The following is a 24,968-nucleotide window of genomic DNA, read 5'->3' on the forward strand; positions in this document are numbered from 1 at the left end:
GGCAGAGCAGGGCGAGTGTGTGTGTGTGTCTTTGTGTGTGTGTGTGTGCATAGTAAATCCTCTAAGGGAATGAATAAAAAGAAATGGAGGAGGTATAAGGCGGCGAGAGGAAATCGGCAGTGTTGTGAGGTGCTGTCAGACGCCGCTGTAAGTTTGGGGATTTGTCACATTTCAGAGGGCCTACAAGAATAATGGAGGACTCACTTTGAGAAGCAAGAAGTTTGGAACCCGATGAGGTTTTAGACAACGGAGGGTATCATTGACGGTTTCATCTGTTTTCTATGAACCTAAAACAGCAGTCATGTTTAGCGGTTAATTTAGCAATCCTGATCCAAAAAACAGCAAAAACTGTTAAATTTTGTCACTGCTTGTTGAGGGGAGAAAAAAAATCCTGGGTTGTTTCCACTTTCGAACCCTCTGTACCGGAATTGTTTGTCACAAACATAACAGAGAGCCTGCCAATGACTTCTTCAAAAGACAGACTGCATTACGTCAGTGGCACGTTTTAACTTTGTTCACAAAGGAAGCTCTGTTTGATTAAAAATGGTTCACAAGTGAATAGAAGTGAAAAACATGGTTTTTTTGAAAGGTCCGTATAGACCTTTGTGTTTTTATCAGTTCAGCATGATGGAATACATTACAAACCGTAGATCTCCAGTAAATCTTCATGCAGCCACGGCGTTCTGGGTTTTATGGCACCCTGGGGGCAGTAAAAAAATGGAGGTGATTTGTCCACAGGCGTTGAACTGCCTGTCAGTGGCTCGGTGCCACGTCTAATAACCTAAAATCCAACAGCAGTGTCCTGTTGTTTTTAACTTCATTTCATGACGGGGCCACAGATCGATGTCGTGGTTCGCTCCCCCACCACACTGTGACAACGTCCCCGGTTTGAGGTCGACTCGGCTTGGAGGCCTTGCTGTGTAGAGTTTGAATGTTCTCAGATTTCCTCGAACAACACAAAAACATATTTGAATGGTGCCTTGCTGTGTGACGGACTGAGCATGCCTCCCGACAGTCTTCTGTGATCAGCGCCAGTTTGCACCTTGACAAACACTACCTTAATACAGTCCTGACAAACAAGCCCGAGACACATCTCACAATACAATGAAGCATATCGAATGCTTCAGCTCACCGTTGTAGTAACTTCAAACAGACACATCTATCGTCTCCTCATACCGCTGCACACATGTGGACCTTATGTTTCACTTTGTAGAGCAAACACAACAGCGGTGCGGCGACCTTGTCCATGGCTGTCTGCATACGTGTGTGTGTGTTTAGGTCAGTGTAGCAGGCTTATTGTGACCTGAGGCAGAACACTGCGATAATGAGGATCAGTAGATTAGACTGCAGACGAGACAGCTGGGTCCTTCACTTCTTAGCCATCTCAAGCGTTCATTGAAGTTTAATGGAGTGTGATTATAAAAGTGTCAAATCTAAGGGGGTAATGGGAGGTCAAGTGACCCTGATTGACTCAGGTTCAACACAAAAAGAGCAGGAAAGAAGACGGCATGTGTGTAGGATTGATCCGGAACAGGTCACACATGAAGTGGAGACGAGTAAGGTAAAAAATGTGCATCTTCAAAAAGCTTTTATTTCCAGGAAATTGAAACAATTATTCACTCAATTCTCTCAAATCTGGAAATTAAGCGCAAACTCATGTAACAGCACTTCACTGATAATGGGATAACATCAAAATTAGTGGGAACAATAGAGATGAGAAACGCAGAGACAGAGGTGATTGTAGCACTCTAAGAAAATTTGTTTTCACAAGATAAATTCCCTGTGACAGAACAGAGATAGAAACTATTCACTCCCTTTCCTCCTTGTAGTCTCCATTAATCCTTTCCTTCTCTTTCACAATACGTCTAACTCAAAACCCATCCCTTCTATGATGGCTGATCTCAGAGATCCGAGTACACGATACTACTTCTCCATGTATGCTCCATTCATCATTCATCGTCAAACCACAAAGTGATCTGCACAAGTCACAAAAACAGGTCTGATCTCCATTTTAACTTGGCAATCTTTGCTTTGACTTTCAATCATTCACATTAAGGTGATTTAGACAATGGCAAACTTCATTAATATTTAGGAATGACTTTTAACCTCAAATAAGTCTAAACCATGATTATAAACAAAAGTAATAATAGATGTATTTAAACGACATAGTGTTCAGCCATTTGGTTAGCTGACAAGGAAATTTCTTTAATACAACTTCTCAACTACCTCAGCCTTGAAAAAACAATCTGTGCTTACTGACATGTTTTACAGCAGGCATAAACTGCATAAAATAAAGTCACCGGTAACAAGGTTAATTGTGCCTTTACAAATGTGGAGTCTGTGTGAACCGGCGGTGCGAGGTGTGGGAGTTAACCAGCCGTTGCTAAAAAGAGGAAATCCTCCAATTTTCCAGCTGCCGTCTGTCAAGGCCACCTGACACCTGTCTCACTGGCTTTTTCTCTCCGCCTCGCTCCTCACACGTAAAGAATGCGCTCACAATACTCACAAACGTGCTTGGTTGCGATTGACGCGCATGATGGGAATGGTAAACAAACCGGTTAATACACGTGCACACACAGGCAGAGCCTCATGCCTGTTTGCACAGGTTATTTACCAGGTGACACAAGAACATAACCGGCACACGAAGAGGCAGAATTTGAAGTGAACACAACAGAACCAGAGCGAAAGTAAGACCACACAGGGACACTTGTGCAACGGTAATTATACAGCTCTATGAAGGCGCCCAGGACTTCTACATACCACAAGAAACTGACAAGCTAACGTTAACGGAGTCCTCGTGAGAGCCACTCAAACAACAAGCGAGTGAGACGTTTGGTTATGAGGGCGTCATTATATACGTGGAAATCTCTGAGGAATTCAAGAATATGCAAATATTAGATTTTCAATGAACAGGCAAATGCAGAGAAGCAACACATTCCATTCTAGCTCTTTGAACTTAAGAAGACAATCCCAAATTCAGTCAGACGCATCTACACTCAGCTCTACGCTAATGACAGGCTGCACCAAAGTACACATATTCATTCTCTCACCTTCAACACACACACACACACAAAGAGGTCTTAATCCTTTGTTCAAGGCTTGGATCCCCTTCCTAAACACATCCTGCGCCGATCCTCATGTAGACCTATGACTCATAAAGCCATTTCCAGCTTTCTTTAATACAATGCTTGAGTGGTGTGAGCCGGTGTTTTGCAACTCCGCAGCAAGCAGGGATCCATTGATACAGGATATCAGTGTATCAGTGTTTGTCCAGGGTTCTTACACCTCTGCTCCTGGCTGAGAGCAAATTAGTTGGGTTTGTTTTATGGCCATATGCTGCTGATCACTGCACTCCAACAAGGCCTTCAACGCACCTCTTGCTATAACCGCTTCATGTGCCACGGGGCAAAAGTAATAAATCAAACACAACACACACATGCAAACCTGCTTTGCTGCCACACACTATTTGAATAGATCGATAGGGGATCATGCAGATACATGCGTGTGGATAAGTGAGCACGCATAAGCTCATTCTTCTGCTCTCACACCACATGTGCTCGATATCCGCTGTGGCATAGATATGTCTGTATTGCACACAAATCCACAGTTCAAAGGCACGTAAAATACATACAGTAGATAATCCTGATTCTTAATCCACACAGATTCTCAAGATATGCAGACATAACCTAAATAGCATGCAGGCTTACCTCACAGAGACCGCTATTAAAATGAGTTGTTGGCACTCAGTTGGAATTATCTCTGTACACTGACCAGATCTAATGAGTGACACAGATAAAACAGATCCATTGTCCTAGAGGGATTACTAATGTAAACATGTGCACTCTGAATCTGGTCCAGTTTTAGCAGCTTCATCCATCTCCACCCAACTACAACTCTGTTTTCTTTGACAGTGTGTAATAATCACAAAGAAATGATCATACATCCTCCAGAGATCTTGGCTGTGTGGGAGCCGCTTCAAAGAAAATCTGGGCCTAAATCTTCAGCGCAACCGCACAGCAGTTTATAACCACAAATGCTGACTCGGGTCATAAAGGTACGCTGGCCAAATGAAATCCCAGAGATGAGATAGGTGTAAGACATTACAATAAATCATCAGCTAAACAGTTCTCTGAGTCTTGTCTGAGCGCTTTGTATCATTTCCTTTTAAGGACCAGAGGAGTGGTGATGCCGTGATACCATAAGTCTGCTGTAAGTTAAGAAAAACTGTACGGGGAAGACAAAAGGCAGGAGGAATGAGTGCAGGGCAAGAAAAAAAAAGGCATCAGAGGAGACTGTGTGTGAAGGAAAAGGAAATATGACACAAGGATGGGGGAAAAAGCTTGAGAGGGGAAAGAGGGGAGGTTGAAGATCACAGAAAATACAGCGGGATAACAGCTACTCATTGTGTGTGTGTGTGTGTGTGTGTGTGTGTGTGTGTGTGCGTGCGCGCACACGTTTAAACTTTGCAACAGGAAACAAGAAACAAAAGTCACGGTCGGCTACAACAATGAGTCCAGACAACACATCCACACACACATCCACACACACATCCACACACACATCCACACACACGCCTTCTGCTAAAAACACACAGGCACGAAGCACAAAACAGACACTTATAGTGCACGTGCAAGCCAGACGCACACAAAACAAAAGCAACTGCCGCAGACACGTCTGTTTACATTACAAAACACAGGTGGTTCTTCACCAAAAAGGCATTTAGCGTCAAGAGTGAAGGTATGAGAGCTTCCATATGGAACAAAAAAAAGCGCTAAAAGGTTTACTGTTGACACTGAAAACATATTTTGCTGCTGCTCTTATTGAAGTCCTCATCTTTATGTGCTAAATTCCTAATTTTCAGGAGAAATTAAAATTGTTGTTCATGATGAAAAGTAACAGACAAGCAAATTGACAGTGAAGAAAAGGCCGTAAAGGAAAATATGAATTAACAAAAAAAAAAAAAAAAAAAAAAAAAAAAAAGACATCAATAATTACATGTTAGGTGCTATTCTAATGAAAACACTTGAACAAGTTATACAGGAACAGCTCTGTTGTTGAAGCTGACCTTGTGAACTAAACCTCTCAGATCTTAAAAAATAAAATAGCATTCATTATTCGGGGTGTCTGATATCTGCTGCATACGCAATGAGGTTTCAGCTCCTCGTTGCTTTATTATCTGTAGGCAACGCATAATTCACTGTGACCATGTATGGTAGGAAAGGTTCCACATGCATGCACACACACACGCACACGCACACACACACACACACACACACACACACACACACACACACAAAAGCACTACATCATTGGATACTTTTGTGAATCAGTCATCTGGTTGCCGTATCGTTTGGTGCTGTGAGGCAAGATGCTAGCTGAGGTCAGAGACATGTTAGATGACATCAGGGTGAAAGCAGGCTGGAGATCTGCTGCAACTTCACAGAAAGAGGAGGAACGCTGGGCTTTGTGTTTTCCCCGTTTCTCTCTTTGTTTCTTCAATTTCTTTTTTTTCGTTCCATCTGTCTTCATGCCTGTAGTTGAGTTGTTTTTTTTTTTTTTTTCTTTCAAAGGAGCTTTTAAAAATGAGACTCTGTGTTGATGGTGTCCTGAGGACATTTTCCAGCTTTTGTGTCATCTTACCTGCATCTAAACCTCTGAAAGCGAGCAGTGGGGAAAATGGAGACCGTCTTTTGTCTGAGCTGGGCTTTATGATTCATGAAAGAAACTATAGGGAAAATATAAGGGAAGGCTGCAAGAGCCTACAGTGTAATCACGGTATTCCTTTTGTTGCTCACTCGAGTGGAGGATGAAGCAATCCAGCTTTAGACCCTTGATCCTAATGAAACCATTGTTGCATTAATTTCTCTCACCACAATTCAATAACCTGAATCCACCAGAGTGTCGCTGCTCTTCTCCGTGTCAGTTTTATGCATGCGACGACACACTTATCGCAGCACCACCGATGTCCTGCCGCCCGCCCGCCAGGTGTGACCTCATTGACCTTTGGTTAATTTGTTGGTGCTGCAGAGCAGTAACGACTCACTGGTGGCTATAATGGTCTTCAGCCCACGAGCTATGAAGGGAGAGACGAGCGAAGCTTCCAGCTCGGAGGCATAATGATGTACGTGAGGTACAAAAGGTCAGCCACAGGCCACAAGCTCTTATGAGGCTGATGATCCCTGACTGAGGCTAAAAAGCCCCGCAGCTCTACGTGTGGCACGTCTGATCTCAGCATGCGGACAGAGCCGGCCCGCAATGAAATGGATGTCTGAATCCGAGCTGATTGGCCGGCTCAGGATGTCAATGATAAGTCTAGGATGACCTCCGGCTGCAACGACTGACAAGAAGTGAAGTTTAATATAATGCATGGTGCTGCTGGCTTTTGGTATTTAGAATTCACACTACTTGCCATGAATGTAGACAATCCAATTCAATTATTCATCTACTAAAAAAATAAAAATTCTTCATCATCTACCAAAACCGTAAATCTGATTTGAAAAAAAAAAAAAAAGGCAGCTACAAGAGTAGACATTTTTCAGACCTGTCTAGAAACAATTAAATTATTTAGGTGCAGCTCGAACAGAAAGATGCCTGCTCATCAGTGCATGACCTGTTTAACGCCGAGCATTCACAGGAAACAGGGTCCAGCATCCAGCGGTCGGAAATACCAGCATGACTCGGAGCCCGTGTCTGATCGCTCAGCTGTTGATGGACACTTCCCTCTGCAGTCTGGCTGATAACACTGTTTACACTGGTTAACTCACTGCAAACTCCTCATTTTTACAATACTGTACTGCACCACCAACCAGACAGCAGGGGCAAAAAAATAACTAAATTTGGTGAATGAAGAAAAAAAAATATCTCTTACAGCTTGTTTAGTTCAGTTCAATATCTTCAATGAGACTGTGGTTAGATTTGAAAGCACAAAGGGTTTCCTAATGGGCTTTACCGACATGCAAAATGACAACGAGAATTTCAATGAGGTGGGATTCATTTAGCAAATGTGTGTGTTTTGTTTGAGCCTCAGGATGGCTCCTCCGGTTGATTAAACTCTGGAAGACAATCAGAGTCCTGTGGTGTAACTCATGATTACTGCCGTATCGTATGACTACTGAAGAGGTGAGCTGCTGCATACCAACAAGTACACAAACGTCAAACGGCACTAAGCAAACACAAAACGTCAAAAATGCTCAAACGTGAGCTTACAGTTGTTTCTTTACATTTACAACAATATATAGATACATGGTAAACAAATGAAATGTAACAACGATAATAATTTACGGGTTTTTCCTTCAAGATAGATTTTTTTTTTGTTATTTAAATACATTCTTGTCTTTAACATACTTGTGCAAAAAGGAACCTATACAACTAAGAGTCAGTGGAAAGCATGCTGAGCCTTTCCTTATATAAAGAACAACCCAAAGCAGCCACTATAAAAGAGAAGCCTGCACTGACTCATCAGCTAGCCACGAGTGCCTTGCTTCATATTAAAGGACAATGTGGACGGGAGTGCAGCAGTTCTTTGGAGGATGTTGCTAACCCCACCCCTCCTTTCTGTAGGCAGGCTGCCCAGTTCCTGGAGAGAACAAGCAGGGGAGAGAAGGAGAGGGAGGAAGTGTGTGACTGACTGACTGACTGACTCAGGCACTTGCTGACCCGTGACGCTGCTTTGCTTGCAGATGCTAATACAACAAACATTCCAATCAGCAAATCACAGGACACACACACATCATCCACTCACATTCACCTGAGTGGGCAAATTAAGGTGTGTTTGTACACACAGAGGCGCACTGCAGGGGATTCACAAACAGCACGGTTGAGATAAGCAGCTGAATGAGACCGGCTTTTACACAAAACGTCTTGTTTCAGTCGAGGGATGCTTGGCTTCACAGTCACACATCCCAGCACTGGGATAAAGCAGCTTCAGAGAGCCTTATCTGAGGACAGGAAGCACCAAATTGTGAAAGTAGAGCGTCTCATTGGTCCCCTGTGACTTGGAAGCTCTTTATATTTAGTGTTTAACGAGAGCTGTGGGAATAAACGTGCTGCGTAATAGCATTCAGCAAAATCGGGCTTTAGCTTTTCTATTCAAAATTAGACAAATTTTGTCCTGAATGACACTTATATTCCTGTCAAAACTAATTTTTAAGCTCATTAAACTTTCACCTCAAAATAGTTAAAGTTATGCCCAAGTTTGGCCTTCAGTGTAAAAGACAATATTAGCATTTTTATGATGCTTTATTTTAAATACAACAACATCATTCATTAAGCACTCTCACTTAGGAGTAAAGTTGTCAACACTATGAACTGTCGCATTACGTTACAAAAGGACAATTTCAACAACAGAGACAGGAGCATGCTCGAAATAAAGCGTAGCAGGAAATCTTGTTGGGGCACAAAATAACTGAAGCGAACCAGAGGCATTCTCACGATCCCAACACTGAAAAGAGCGCACTATCAGTTTAACTTCTGATCATGTCATTGTCAAGAAAACCCATTCGGGTCCTCTCACCTGCGGTCCTGTGCAGACGAGCAGCACTATCACTAACACCTGCTGGCTGAGGTAATTTGACTATTCAGCTGAGGGTTGTTTTTTTTTTTTTTTCTTTCCAAGCCTGATCATTTTACGGTGAGAAGATCTCGTGCTTCTCAGCACTGCTTTGAGACAGACTTTCTCATCTTCTTCTTTCAGCACATACTGTACCTGAGCTGAAAGTGAGACACTGACAGGACTATCCCAGTCCTGACAAACAGCAGCCTGAAGGCCTCATCAGTAACACATCTGCCCTTCAATTTACTACAAGACTACACACAGCGCACAGTGACTGATATAGTAACGGAGAAGTGGAAAGAATCTTTTTTCCCAATCTAGCAGTTTTCACATGACTTGAGAAATTCAATTTGCCTCCAAAAAACAATTGAACTGGACTTTTATTTAAACAGATAGCTCAAGAAGGAGACATGCTTTTTATTTTGATTCATGGTCACACAGTGACATATCACTCATAATCCTTGTTGGAAGAACTGTGCATCTGACACAGAGACAGAGGCAACATTAAATTATTACAGAAATAAAAATTGAGTAAGTCACTGATTCTGTATGGATTGAAATAAAACAGAGTCAGTGTTTCTGGGAAAATTTGGCAAATGAATTATCTGATAAATCAATGTAGCTACTTCATCAGGATTAAAAATCCAATACTGCTTCACGGCAGTATTGAATCTATTGATCAGCTACTTTACCACAAATGGTCTAAAACAACTAGGTCACCATTTCCTAAAAGCATCCTGAGGTTAGGATGATGGGAAAATCCATCCTGTGAGCCTTCTCAGGTTTAACTGCCATTGTCTAAAAGCAACATAAGTGAAGATCTTTAAAAAAAAATTAATAGAGCTCTTCTTTTGAACATCATACAGGTAGCCAGTATGCAGTACAGCCTGTAGGAATAACCAAACACCATATGGACAAAAATGGACTTTATTCATCTTTTTTTGTTTATGGGATTAATATGAAGTTGATGATTTCATCAAAAACACTGACATTATATCTGAGAAATATTTGATGAGGGAGGAACTACATCTGAAAACTGGAGCTGAACTAAATGTTCTTATAAATTAAGAAGTGAACAAATCTGGATTAAATTTGTCCAGAGGTCAGACGAAAGTTATTGGGATATTTTTCTAATTCTATTGTACACTAGAAAAGCACTCAGAAAGTGCAGAACTCCACCAAACAACCCAGTCCCCCCCTCCCCCACAGTGACTTCCCATTGAACATAACGGCAAAAATTTCAAACTGATCCAGAATCCGGGATTTGATCCGGGTCACTCCCAAAATTTTATCACTTGCTTCCTGTCCCATTTTGGATGTTTCCTGAATATTTCAACATAATCCGCCCATAACTTTTTGAGGTATGTTGCTGACAGGAAACACAGACAGATAAACAAGCTCTACTGAAAACAAGCAAAGCAAGTAAAGACAACAGACAGAAGGACGGACGAACATATTTGATTAATTTATTCAGAGCAGCTCCTCCTTGACTGTTCCCAGTTCAGCAAATGTGTGTGTGATTGGTTAGATCAAAGTTTCCAGAGCTATCCATAGGAAATGGTTCAAACTTCTAAAAATGAACCGGAACCCCAAAGCGTGGCCTAAAATAATATAAAGGCAACTTCATCAAAGGAAGAATAATTTCTCATGGTAGACAAATGTATGTTTTCCCTCGCTCTGGGCTGTTGGTAAGCTTCTTAGCAGAAGATGTTTTTTCTTCTTACCAAGCTGAGGAGATTTTCTCGTCGCTCCATCCTTTACACTCTGCTCTGTACTTATTTTATCCCACTGTCACTTGGCAGCACTAGTTATCATCCGTCTGTCAATTACTTCCATCTATCGAGTTTTCATTTTCACTCTCACCATCTGCTCTTACTCCGGCTTTCACCCACTTCTTCTTCCAATCCCTTTCTTCAATCCTCCGGCTAATCAATCAATATCCTCCCCACTGAAAGCCCCAGTATGACTGCCAGTGGGCCAAGCCTGGAGTGGGCCTCTCACTGAGGTATCAGACAGATAGACAGAAAGAAAGTAACCCAGAAAAAAAAAAAAAAAATGCATTGGATTCCTGCCCGAGGTGAGCCAAGGATAGTCTCGTGCTCTTTCAAAGGCACACAAGGGAGAGAAAGCGAGAAATCATCAGTAGACAGTTTGGAGACATCTGTGCTGCTATAATATACCGGATAAGAGCTTCACAGAAACCAAACACACCCTACAGGAAAACTGTAAGTAGAATTAAATGTATGCAAACATAATGCCGAAAAGCTTTAGAGAAACGTGTTGGCATTTACATCCAGCAGGGGAAACAACTCCTCTGCTAGCAGACAGAAAATGTGAACTATACCATGAATGCAAACAAACAAAAGCATCAGCAACCACAGGGGCTTGTTTCCTCACTTCTGTCAGACTGTAGCCTCAAGTCCAGCTCTCACTGCTGCACAGGGGAACGAGCTGAATAATACTCTTGTTCTAAAATGCCTCAAAGCCCTCTAATGCCTTTTTTTTCCCAGCCCCACATTCCTCATACGCCCACAATTGGAAGTCAGGCAGCCCTCGGACCAGGCGCAAGCAGGGCTGCTCAGCATTTCTTCAGGACAAGCAGATGATAAAACAAAGTGAGAGACACACTCAGCTGCGTCGATATTGTTCTCAGGACTTAAGCTCACTAACACCAGCCAGCTGATACCGTCTGCCAGCAGCACTGCAGGCGAATCGGACCCTATTAGCTGATGTGGTGAAGCCTCTGCCTCACAGGGGAAATTAGAGAGTTTCAAGTGAGACTCTGGAGAATTTATTATGTGAGGCTGCATGTAAACACAACGTCAAATATTTACAAATGTGTCTTTGCATCAACTCAAAGCTTGCTTGTACCATTGCAGAGCTGAAACACGGCTGCACGATGGTAATTATATATATTGTTTTTTAGATGATGTAAACTTTGGTGCATTGTAAAGAACTGTTGATCCGTCCAGGGTGTAGCCCATCTTCACCCTCAGTTGGCTGGCTTCACCTCCATTGCCCTTGTGACGCAGAACTGGACAAAGCAGGACAGAAGAGGAGTTGATGTTGTGAGTCGATCTCAGTGAGAATGACTGACTGAAGAAAATTCCCCAAAGTTGCGATTCCTAAAACATGTTGCTGAACAAAGGTTCAGATTTTTCTGCATTCTCATACAGCGAACACAAAGTTTTGTGCTGGATGGTTCAAAATGTTAACTTCTGGAGTTATATTGTCTATTCTTGAGAAACAACCCAAAGGATTATCAGGCTCACCACAGGAATGCACAAACTTTAGTAGCATATTATTGAATAGAAACACCTTAAAAAAAATGTAACCAATGAATACCAGCTCACAGTACCAGACAAAATATCCCTTATTTAGGGAAGCGGTGTTGGATTGCTGACGGTGAAGTTCAGAATGAGATCTGATACTTCAAAAACAAGTGGAGCTCATTCCAAGACGAAAACAAACCCTTATACTGGCTAAGTCTTCAGACAGCATTTTTCACTGAGCAGGACAGCCAGTGCTTGAGAGACTCCACCATCACTTTTAGGAGGGGAGGAAAAAAAAATGACAAGGAACAAGAATAAACTTCCAGTTCCAGAGAGACGCGGGCAGGACAGTCAGTACAAGGTCTGCTTTTGCACTTATCCTCACACACATGTGAGCCAGGGGCCAAACTCGCAGCTTAAATCACCAAACAGACTGTGTGACACATGGGGAAGGGGGAAGGAGGCTCTCAATGTGTACTTAGGTGTACACACATGCAAGGCCTGCAAACGGGGGGGATAAAGGTAGAGTCCATGCTCCCAGTCGATCATCCACCAAAACATGGTCCTCAGCCAGAAGCCACGCTGGCTCGATGACGGCTCAGATGGATCTTTGCATTATTCTGTCATTTGTCTTCTGCGGCCTGTGGGGGATCGAGCACTCATCCCCATTCAGCATTAGTAACGGCAGGTCAGGGGTCAAGACCTTGAGGAGGACCCTGCTGGAGCCAGTAGATAGCTCATCTTCACAACTCTTCAAGGAGGATTTCAGTGACGATCCATGGATTTAAATCAGATGTTGCAACTGGAACTTCCCAGTTCCTCCAGAAAATAAACTGAGAACGCTCTATTGTTGATGCAGTAATCCAGAATAAACATACTGTCGATAATATCCATAGTTGTCTCGTTTATAGAGATGCCAATTAGTCTGATATGAAAACATGATGAGACTGTTTCACCTCGCTGAGAGCATCGTCATTTAACCTGCTGTATCAGGATCACAATAAACACTGGAGTCGTACAACAACTAGTACATTCAAACAGCTTTCTGAAGTGCTCATTGTGTTATTATATCTTGTAAAGTACAAGCATGCTTTAATACCAGGTTAATCCCAAGGAATATGAACAATTAGCAAAAGCTTGTTTTCATCAAGTCTGACACACTGCAGCTGTTTGTGTGTGAGGGGAAACTTCATAACCATCCAACCCCCCCAAGTCCTATCTCCTTCCTCCTTTTTCAGTGTCCTTCAGCTAACCCTTCGAGCACAGACACATAAATGCACCACTCTTGATCGTATTGACTTGGAAGGATTGAGCTTAGCCTTAAAAGCAAGGTTAAGAAATATTCAAATGCTTAAAATCCACATGTTGAAGATTAACACAAGAGGTTGCAAAAGCTGAGGGGATTGCGGGACTCAGCTGTAATACAGCGGACATGTCGTCTCCACTCTCCAGCCTTTGTTGTGCAAATCTTCCAGCTTTCTCCGTACTGATGTTCAGTGGACATGACAGCTGTGCAGGAACTCTTCCTGTCCTCTTTCTGCATTAAGCGAAGCCACCTGGTCGTCAAAACACTTTCATATAATGACCTTGGGGATAAATATAGGCCTGGCCATGACAACAGTAAAATCAAATTTAGTTTGTCTACCACAAATTAGATAACAAGAAGGGCACAAGGAGAGTGCAACACAGTCAAGGGTTAGCTTTTTGATTGGGAGGTTCTACGGCTCGCTCATTCACATACACAAAACCGCACAACTGGCAATTATGCTAAGAACTGGAGGCTGCAGAGGTAAACCTCAAGAGAAAGTTTGCACTCAAGTGAGTCATCGGGGGCATGACACACGAGGAGAGCCTGCCGGCGGCTATTCGCCGCTTATTAGCGTTTCAGACTGGAGTGTTTCTCTTCGCCGGTGACAGACGGGGTGGGGTCAGCATGTGAAAGTTTATCTTGTAATTGTTATCAAGTTATTTTCAACCATTTTGCATAATAGAATAGCAAGTCCCACAGCTGCTTTGATGATTATGTTGTGCGGAGCAATACAAGCCTTTAAGCAATTCTGGAAATAAATATGTGATTACAGAATAAATACGGCAATTCTCGATTATAGGGAAAATAAAGCAACATACACACAGTTTAACTGGTGTTATGATGGGGCAGGAGAGGAGGAGAGCACCACATAATTATTCCTGCAAATATAATCACATGAAAATTATTGGAATTTTTACAAGCAAATAAGATATGCTCGGCATCTGAGCACAAACAGCTCCAATATAAAACCACTGACCTGAAGCTGGAAAAGCAAGAAGAGTTTAGTTTTCGCATCTACCGACATGTCTACACACTCATCCACTCACCCACACTTCACAGACGACTGCTGAATTCATAAAATGCTTAATCTTCAGAAGAAAACGATGCATCTGTGCATTTAGGGTGGGTTTCTTGGCCACAAGTCAGCGTGGAGAGGGAATGTAATGAATGGAGAACAGCGTTCTGGGATTTGACAAACTGAGTTGCAACTGTCATCGCGGGGCAAGTTGCTCACACTTTATAGAACCACAACCATGAACCTCACCCACAGGCTGCAGAGGCCCGTGACCTCCATGTCAGGAATGTTGTGGGTAAGAGCACGGAGAGACGTGACGTGTGTTTGCATGTGTGAGCGAGGGCTATATTAAATTACATGCCAGCTTAAAGTTGTGTCCATGTCATTGTTCATCCCAAAGTGCCTGGGATTCCACAAGAAATATGGCGGTATTCCAAATGTCGAGCCACAGTGTTTTTAACACAGTTTAAAGCAGGAGTAACACATTCTACACATTCCGGTGCTTTATTAAATAAGGTAGAGCTGCTCTGATTTAACCTCACCACGAACACGTGACGGAACCGATGTTCGATTTGAGAAAAGAAAAGTTCTTCAGCTGCAGAAAAACCTGAACGCCACCTCTTATCAGTAAAACATCTGCTCGGGGCAGATCCAGAGAAAACACCGCTGCGATTATTTTGGACTTTGAACTGCAATCGAATGAATGATCACATTCATACACCATTACTAAGGAATGGAGACTGGAAGCAACTTCCTTAAATAGTAAACCCTACCTGACTAAGAAAACGCTGCTGGAATGGTGACACTCTCAGAAAAGATGTTGGATTGCAATCGAGAAATGCATCGACGGAGTACAGAGAAGAGGTCTGGCTAATCAGGGACCATCGGAACAACATTAACTTCATTAGCAAGAATCTGCAGCTCCGCTTTGATCAAGAGACTGCCCATCAATGATGCTATTTCCGTCTCCTCAGAACAAAAATAAAATGGTCAATGGAGGAGGGCGACTGTTTTTTTTCCAGTCATAAAAACCTTCCTAGCGCTAGTATTTAAAAACTGAGGAGTGAATCACTGAACAAACCGCAAAGCGAGACAATGAAGGAAAATTTGTTGGTGGGCATCCTTTGGCTTCCAAACAGCATCATGAAATCTCTCTGTCTCCTCCAATAACACCAATCAGACTCCACCCCCATGAGTAAGAACCTCTGTGGCAGTCATGCTTACACTTCAAGGACCCACTCACTGATGCTATTAAATCTGAAGATAGCTCTTGAGAATATTGGCTATCTTCGGGGTTGATGTCTTTTGTTGTGGGATAAATGTGAAGCCGATCAGCTGCCTTCTAATTTGGATAACTTGATTGATATTTGGCCTTCTCCCTGAAACCTGCCTTGAAGAAAAAAAAAATCAATAAGTATTTGGATAATTAAATGTCAAATCTTTTTTTTTAATACTTGATTGGCATTGAGCCTGTCTGATCGGAAGGAGTCTTATTTGTTGAGATCATTTCATTCATCAAAGGTGATTTAAGTTTTTACTGCAGCATTAAGAATAATAAAGAAAAACAGTATAAAAAAAAAAGTGCTTAGACGTTTATCAAGTTGATTTACAACTTGCATTCAGACATCACTTAGTAATCGTTAAATGCAGAGGCTTTCAGTTTGTCAGTTACGCCTCAGGAGCTGTAAACGCAGTCCCGACTTGCCCTTGCTCCACATCATCCCCTCCTTCCTCTCTGGCTGCAGGTACACGTGGAATAACACTGGGAAGAGTCTCTGGGGAGAAACAGCAGCAGCGCTCACCTAAAACTGTCTGCCTGCTTTCAGCACACTGCCTGAAAACACATTTTCTGGTACATGAACCGAGCCTGCTGAATTTATCTAAAAAGCGTCAGACACCAACTGCAAAAAAAACTAGTTAAAATTTTAAAAAGGCAGGGAAAATGAAACAAACCTGTGTTTTCTTCCTTTCCTATATTCTACCGGGACACCGCGGGGGCTGGGGGTAAGTCATTTGGCTGTGTTCTTTAAAACGAGCTGCTATCGCTCTTCTTATTTTTATGCAGCGGTGCTTTCCAGCAGTGGAGGGGATTTGGAAAGCCCTCTCCTCATGGTTAAGTTGATAGGTCAAGGCACATTCCAGACATTTTCTGTCTGTTTGTTTTTCACCAGGACGGCTCACAAGGCAGCCTGCTGCTGTTACAGGACTGCTTCTTTGTTCTTTGATCTGCACATCACACCTGAGTAGGTCTACGTATTGATTGAAAAAGAAAGAAAAAAATAAAAATAAACTCTTCTCAGACACTTTTTCAGTCTTACAACCATTATTTTCCAACTTCAAAGTAAAAAAAAATAAAATGAAATCCACACATTTCTGACTATGTTACACCACTGTCAGATCAAATTAATTTGCAATGCAAGATAAAGCTGGACATCATCTGGAACACGCTAGCAACTGTAGAACAAGCTGGAGTGCGTCTGGATTTGTGGCAGTCCCTCCAGTGAAGGCGATTCGCCAACCAGCTGAGCTCAGTGGACTCCACACAGCGCTGTCATGCACTGCAGGTTGACCTCAGCTCGCGCCGCGCCACAGAGGTCACAAGAAGCTAATAGGTGTTGATAGCTTTGATAACACCACATGATGAATCTAAATGGAAGCACAAACATAAACTGTGGGAGGAGCTCAGCGATTAAAGAGATAGTAGGACCACCAACAAAACCTCCATTCAACAAAACGCCGCCTCACATGTCAGTCATTTTATTATAATGTTGAAGATAATGACTATGAGCGTGCATCAAGTGTTCAGAAGAAGTAAAACCAACAGTTATCACCTGTCAGGTGTGTTGAACACACACAGCGGTCTTTCGGAAAATTCAAGGCTGCGTTATCTCATTACTGTTCAACAATGGAAACGTTCGTACATGCACAAGTCAAATAACAAGCAAGAAGGATTAAGCTCAAAGAATAAAGTTAATGAATAGCAAGATCCAAATTGCTGGGAATGAAATAATAAAGTCACCTTGGACTCTGAAAACTGTATACAGTTTAAAACGCTCCATGAGCAAGTAACCGACCTCAGCCCTGCACCTCTTTTCATCCTCTGCAGGCAATTTACTCTGCACCTTGAAAACACTGCAGTCCAAGTGTTGTGAGCATCTATGCAGAAAAAAAAAACCTTTACCTTTAGAAAGCATAACTCTCACCTTTTAGAGATAAAAAAAAGGGGGGGTCTGCAAAGAGAACACAAGGACACAGTTTTCAGTGATGCTATGATTACCTGGGAGGAGGCCTTAGCTGCAACTCACCTCATCTCCACCAGGTTATAGATCAAAACACACACTGGCAGGTCGATGGGCAGGAAAGAGATTGTACCAGCGAGGTGATGGACATAGAATATCAGCCTTTGCTGGATAACAGAATCCACTGGAGCAGAGTGAAAACTGCAATGTGTCCTTGATGCGGGGCACTCGTTTTGTTTAGTCAGCAGATGTGTGGCTGGCACCTGTGCCCACTGCACTGCCCTGCTCCCAACTTTACACACACCCCTCACAGCCCATTCTACAGCAGCAACAAAACACAGAGCACTTCAGTAAAGCTTTCTGAACCTCAGGTTCTACGCCAAAGTCAGTTGTGAGCCCAGCGTCAAATCAGAGCAAAATATGGACAACAAAACTGGCCAAATGCGGAGCTCGGTGGTGTCGGTGTGGCAGGATCGGCGGGACAGAACCCTGGTTGGAGACTGGCTCAGATTTCCACAGCCCACAGGAATGATGGACTCAGAAAAGTAGGTCCAAATGTTAAAACAACACGGAGACACATGCCGTTCATGCAGCTGAGCCAGCTTAAGCTGCTTTTCCAGCACATGCTACGACTCAGCTCGGCTCAGCTCTTCTCTCTGTTGGTACTGGGTGCTTTTCAAGATTTACAGTCACAAAGACTCCACGCAAAACTAACGTGAAGCAATTTCCAACACGTCAGACACATCTGACCACCAAGAAGAGGAAGAGGGCTCTGCTGCCTCTGCAAGCTTCAAGGACTGTTTAATACTATGGCAGGTAAAGCAGTGTTCTCTGGTCTGGACCAGGGTTTGAAGAAAGGAACAGTTTTCACTCCGGTCTGCTTCACATTGTATTCACACTGGCATCTTTAGCCATCCGGCATAAACAAATCCCACATTGAAAAGCAGCTGGTTTTGACCTATATTCAGCGACATCACCTCAACGACAACGCTATATGCTCGGAAAAGTGCAACACAACACGTGGGATTAATGCCTTGACACTTTCACCATCTATAGGACTCACCCGCAGCTTATAAAATCTATAATGGGGTCAGAAGGGCAGCGGGAATTACTCCGCTGTCCACATCAGTGACCATCTGCAGTAAGAATGTTGTTTGTTTAGCTTTCTTTGGTCAGTGCCGAGCTGAGGCTTCAATCAAACCACACCAGAGTCAGTTTGGATGTGGGTGGACAGTTGATCGCTGAACCAAGTTACCGTGTTTCCTGTGCACCAGGGTGCAGACGGCCTCAAGACGCCACTGCGGCATCCAGGTTGGTTTTCAACTCAACCACACATAATAAGTGCATGCAATGCTTAAAAGTGAATCTTAGTAGGAAGGATGCCCTAAAACCCTGGTCTGGTTTGTCCAGAATATTTTGATTTGCGAGACAGAACATGTATATGGGCATACTTCTCAGCTTCAAAGTATGATGGAGGCGCTGATAAACTGTAGTTGTAGCATGGCTCTCAAATACCGTAATGTGTTCGTGTTTTACTATACACCGTCATGAAAATGGATTTCATTTGCATTTCGACACAGTGAAACAAAAATGTGTTACGAGCTGTCAACTGAGTTTGGCGATGTAGTGAAAATGCAACGACCCTGCCATCACTTGTAACCACATGCAATATAACACTGCTGAAATGGCACCAGCGATTCAGTGTCACTTTATGGTTGAGTGTATTGAAAGAGAATAAAACGTCCTCCTGACTTACAGTCTTTCCCTCAAATAATAAGAAAAAATATTGCTTTTGTTTTCGCAAGATCGGAACACAGAAAAATTTTTGGAATAACTGCAAAAAACACACCATAAGATGTCATTTCAATACCTACACAATGTCTTCGTAACATCTCTTCTGCTGATGGGCAAGAGTTGCACTCTTTAACAATAGCCAAAACACTAAAAACATACTACAAATATGAAATTCAAACACAGGCATAGACTCACTGACACCAACGTCATTTGGCTGTTAAGTGAAACTCTGCATGTAGACCATCCGCATCCGCACAGCCACAGATATATATTAGATATTACATTGATACACAGCAGTCTGTTAAATATTCATGAGTCCTATAAAGCCAGACAGGATGTTGAGGAAAACTATAAAAAGGCCCAACAGGCAGCGCCAACAAAGTCAACCAGACAACAGTCGCTACTGTGAATCTCGGTTCTGTGCTGTGCGCCCAGCAAACGGAACGGATCGCTTCAAGACGCACAATGACCGCTTCATACATGACTATATGAGAACGGCACAAGAATCTGAAGCTCCGCTCTGCTCTGAGACACAACCCTGAAATATTTATGACCCTCCATGTTCTCGCCTCCACTACAGCAGGGGCACAGCGTAGGTGCGTCTTCCCCTCCCAACTGGACTTTACAGCAGTAAGCTAGCTTACGGCTCTGAGGCTCAACATTCTTCATTTCTTTGGAGCTATTAACAAAGCAATCCGGCAGCCATGTGCAAAGCCACCGCAGTAATCGCCCCTAAATCTTAAATGTTTTAAATGTCTTCAAAGCTTACTGTAGAATGTGATTCGACGGTCATTAAATGTTTGGTTTAGACCAACAATGGGCTGAAGTCACTGGGCGAGGCCGGCGGTGGGGTCTTTCCCCCATGAGCTGGAGGTGGGACCACAGCAGAGACCACAGAAAGGAATGACTCAGGGGCAGCCAGTGGTCTCTCCCCACACTGAGTGGTCTCTTCTTTACAGCCAAGTCACCGGGATTTCCTGTACACTCATACTTTCCAAAAAATAAGCTTGCCAAATATGCTGGCCACCAACGCTGTCCGCTAACCACACCCTGCACGCCGGCCAATGACTACGATTCAGGTTTATTTGAAATGGCATCCTTTAAAACACATTCTTGTGTGGCGCTACTGTCGAATGGAAAGTCATACCTTGCAAAAAATACGAGATGTGAAATTCAGCACAGCGCTCTAAAATATGTTAGAGACTGGTCTTAATAGTGAGCGAGCGGTCATGGAAGATATTAAAAGCACTTTTCTGACACATCGTCTTTTAAATTACTAACACATTCTTGGGGTCATGTCATTGAGTTATCAGCCTGTCATTATTCGTTGCTTTTCTTTGCTTTGTTTGGTGGTTATTTAAGTTTATGAGTATGTGGTTGGTTTAAAAAGAAAAAAAAAGAAAAAAAAAAACACAGCAGGAAAACAGATTGACTGGAGAGGGGGTAGGATTTAATAAGCTAATGCTTCTTCCTACTCCTTTTCCAGTATGTTCAGTTTTCATTGTTTGTTTTTCTTGATGTTTTTATGCTCGAGATAGAAAAATAACACATTCATCATTTCTCCGTTTAAACACCTTCATAGTGCCCGGCCCACACAGACCTATCAGGCACTCGACCGTAATAACAAACCCATTACACATTCAATATACAATTTCACAAATTTCACAAGGGGAAATATTGCATCAACAAAGCAATTGAATTAAATGAGAGCGTGGCTCAATACACAACGTAATTTTCAACACTTTCACAACAGTGTTGTCTGATTGTCTGAATTCACTCATGGGTTTATTGCGGTGATATTTTTTAAAAGGACGAAACTTATCAAGCACTATTAGAATGCATAAGGCCATCAAACAGCAGCAGGATTTCCTCTGTTGGCATACACTATCAAATATCTGCAGCGACTGGAGTGTATTTCCAACGCCTGCCATAGCTGGTGCTCACTCAATTTACATGTCTTTGTTCCGGCCTCTGTTCAGACTTCAATCGAATGGCACCAGAGTTGGTTTTGGAAGCAGACCCGCTCTTCAAAGGGTCCGAGCCCACTCGTCAGGTCCAGACCCAGTTTTTGCATGGCAGCATTCACACTTCCACAAATAGACCCAATAACTGTGTAATCGCACCAGAGTTCACTTCAACCAGGGAAACTCTGCCAAGTGAGAGCACTTCCTCAGTGCTGTAAAGAAAGCACCTCTGTCTGCAGTTACGGTTTGGGAATATCAGAGGCAATGGAATTATTTTATTTATCTTCTGTTGTGTTTGTGTCTTTATTCTTTTTTTCTTCAGTATAATTTAAGCCATGCAGTCTTAGCATTACACATGAGAGAAAGATTAAAAGAGCTTGTAGTGAAGTGGTGTGTGTGTGTGTGTGTGTGTGTCTCTGTTAAAGCAGACGTTGCAGGATTGGCAGGTGAAATTGAGACCGGCTACACGGCCAAATTAAAACTGACTGATTGAGCAGTGCGAAGTTAAGGCTGATATGAGCTCTCAAACCACATTAAAAAAAATACTTGGATTTCACTTCATCTGTTATCTGAAATAAGACTCAGACCAATGATCATTGCACCCTTGAGACTGTGATCAAGTTGTGGGAGTTTAATTATCACTATTAGCATAACAGCATAACATACTGATCACCTCTTTGCCTCCAGGAACAGTCTCACCTTTTCCATATGTTTAAAATAAATGTGGGATTTTTTTTTATCATCTCTTAGGAAAAACTAGGGCAGTAAGCACAAAGATATAACATTCTCCAAATGGAACTGTGAGATTTATTACATTTTCCCCTTACATTAACGGAAACAAAAAAAAAAAAAAAGAAGAAGAAGAAGAAGAAGAAGGCTGCCCGTATGTAGTGCCACTGGATCATTTTGTGAAAACCTCCAACCTGCTACAGCAAATCCACGCAACCATAAATCAGGCAGCATTTAAACAACCAAAAGCGCACCAGGCTTTTCTGGAAATGTTTGCTGAACCGAAGCTGGAAACAAAACAAACGCAATGACCAACCAGTAGTTTGGCAGCTCCCCCAGCAAACAGCAGCAGCGCTGAAATAAAAATGACTTTTGTAATCAGAGGGTTGAGAGAGCAAACAGAGGAGGAGGGCAGAAAACGAGGGAATGATAGAGTGAGTCTATGAATTACTCAGCAGACATGTCTCTCCCCTTCTTTCCTCCCTGCACGAGATAATGGGGATCATCCGTCTTCTTGCCCTCCTTTACGCCCCATCTTTTGGCCACTCATCTGCATCCAGGTCAGTCAAGAAATATCCCAGGTCCTCTCGAGTAAGTCTGATGTGTCCGATTCAGTGGGAGGAGATTTCAGTCTCCCAGCGCAAGAAAAAGCAATCGGTCTCACAAAGCAGGAATATCAAGGCAGTAGGAAATTAAAGTTCTGAAAACAAGCTTTCTTTGTCAACTTCTGATGATAAGTGATGGTTTATTTACTTATTTATCTTAGCAGACAAATTCAACTCTTAAACAAAACTCTGTATTTTCACAGTCTGTAGGGTGGATCGAGTTCAACATGGGAGCCCTGAGAAACTTTAGTTTCTACCCACAGTCCAAAAAGCATACAACTGAGGTGAACTGGAGACTAGAAAAACTGCCTTTAGGTGTGTATGTGTGTTTGTCTCTGTGTTTGCTACAAGTGGCTCCAGGGATTAACTCCGAATTGGATAAAGTCACAAAGAAGGCAGATGGATGGAATTTTTTCCTTTTTTCCAAGGAATTTTAACTATCATTGATACCAATTTCATACTTGAGATATTCTAAAATCATCAATTTAGTGATCAATAATAAATAACATTCATCATTTAAGGCCAACTTTTCAAATGTGCTACACACTTGCACTCAATCAAAGTCCATTTTCTACATGTGAAGCTATTTACGGTTTAAATAAGTGGAAGTATTTTGTAATCCAACTTGAGAAAAGAGGTCCTGGATTCACACAGCAAATTACTTTCTGATCCTTCGATGACATTAACACAAATCATAGATCTAAGTTGTCAAACACCCCCCCCCACCCCACCCCCCCCCCCCCCCCCCCCCCCCCCCCAAAAAAAAAAAAAAATGTCCAGAGAAACTCAACTGGTCATATGAGCCATAAAACTGCATGGCTGAAATTAATTAATTAATCAATTAGTAATTTCTTAATCTAAAAACAGATGGAAGTGGCAAGAAACGGATGCCTTTTTGAACACGTGCTATTAAAACAGAACAAGAGACTTTGAAAATGAATGCATCTCCAGAGAAAACACTGCTCATTATTAATATAATAAGCATGCACAGATTGTTTATTTCACACATCAGCAGGGCTGAGCTGCTGACACAGTGGAATACCATTTAGCTGAGATGCTAGATAATCTGAAACTCGTACTAGTCCAATGGCAGCTGCTGATAAACTGCTTAAAAAAACATACATGGCATCACTTCGGGCTTATGAATAATAAAATGCCCCTGGACACACATACACATCTATTTGGCACACTTATGAATACTAAAAAACCAAGACAGGCATTCCTAATGTTAAATCCCCTGGAAGAAGAAAAAAAAGGCACACCGAGAAGGACGGGAAACCAACGAGATCCGCAGGTTCTCATCTACTTCCAATAAAATGAGTCACCTATTCTGTCCAGAGACAGGATGCAATGGGGAGGCGACTGAAGAGCATCATCACGAGGTGAAAAGTTCAGATCAGTATACAGAAATAGCTAGGCAGAGAGGAGGAAAAGAAAAAAAATAAAACAAGAGACCGATTTCTCCACTGCCTAAAGAAAATGACAATCCTTTCTTTGATCAGTGAAAACATAAAAGACACAGAGGTGGGTTGGCTTGGAGAGAGGGGGGGAAAGAGAGAGAGAGAGAGTGGAAGAATGAGAGTTAGAAAGAGAAAACAGAGCATGCCAGTGGTAGAAAAGCTAAAGGGAGATAGTGCTATCAGAGCTCCAACATGGCAGGATGTGACATGTGGAGAGCAGGAAGAGGAAACTGAACAGATATAGATTAGTTTGGTAGCCTCTCCTGAAAACATGTCCATCCCATTAGGGGCCTCTATGGTAGTTAATGTGCTTATCAAAGCGTGCACCTTGCATCTTTTCCAAACCCTTTGTGCGACGCTAGACTGCACACAGCCAAGGAGAATCAATCCAGTTTTGGATATGAGAGCAGCGGGTTCGCTATTATTACAACTGCCAAGGGTGAGCTAAATTGGATGGTGGCGTGAACAACATCTCCAGAGTTCATTTAAAAAAAAGAGGGCCAGACCCGGGGGTCAAATCCCAAATCTTATCAGACGTTATGTGGGTCATTAATTAATAGGACTTGAAAAAAACTCAACCAAATTTAGCACAAGAGAGATTCTAAAACAAAAAAGACGAACAATGAGCACTGCTAGATTAACAACCAAACAAGAATAAAACAACAAAAGAAATGCCTCACTCTGCTAACAGGGTGTCAAAAACTGTTTTTTAACATTTCCACTAAACAGGATAAAAAAAACCCTTTATTAATGACAAGTCCTTCAAGCACCAAAGATGGAAAAATGGCATTTAAAGCTTAAAGGTTAACCAGATAAGTAGCGCATGTACAGACATGATTCATTTTAAACTGTTACAGACCAACACTAAATGATAATGCACAATGCTCAGATGTTAGAAGTCGCATGTGTGCTCTTAATGGATCTGTTGTTTGTGAAAAGGTCAACCGATCGCATTAGCATATGATGGTTGCAATCTATTGATCTTGCCCATTTTGTTAATTTTATATAGATGGAATATCCATGTTAAGTT

General features: G+C 42.4%; 1 protein-coding gene across 9 annotated transcripts in view; it reads right to left on the reverse strand.

Moving 5' to 3' along the window:
* dip2a (disco-interacting protein 2 homolog A) overlaps window positions 1–24,968 on the reverse strand; it is a 75,263-nt gene that overhangs the window by 49,276 nt on the left and 1,019 nt on the right. The window lies entirely within an intron of this gene.

The sequence above is a fragment of the Salarias fasciatus genome, chromosome 16, assembly GCF_902148845.1.
Source record: "Salarias fasciatus chromosome 16, fSalaFa1.1, whole genome shotgun sequence".
Lineage (NCBI taxonomy): Eukaryota > Metazoa > Chordata > Actinopteri > Blenniiformes > Blenniidae > Salarias > Salarias fasciatus.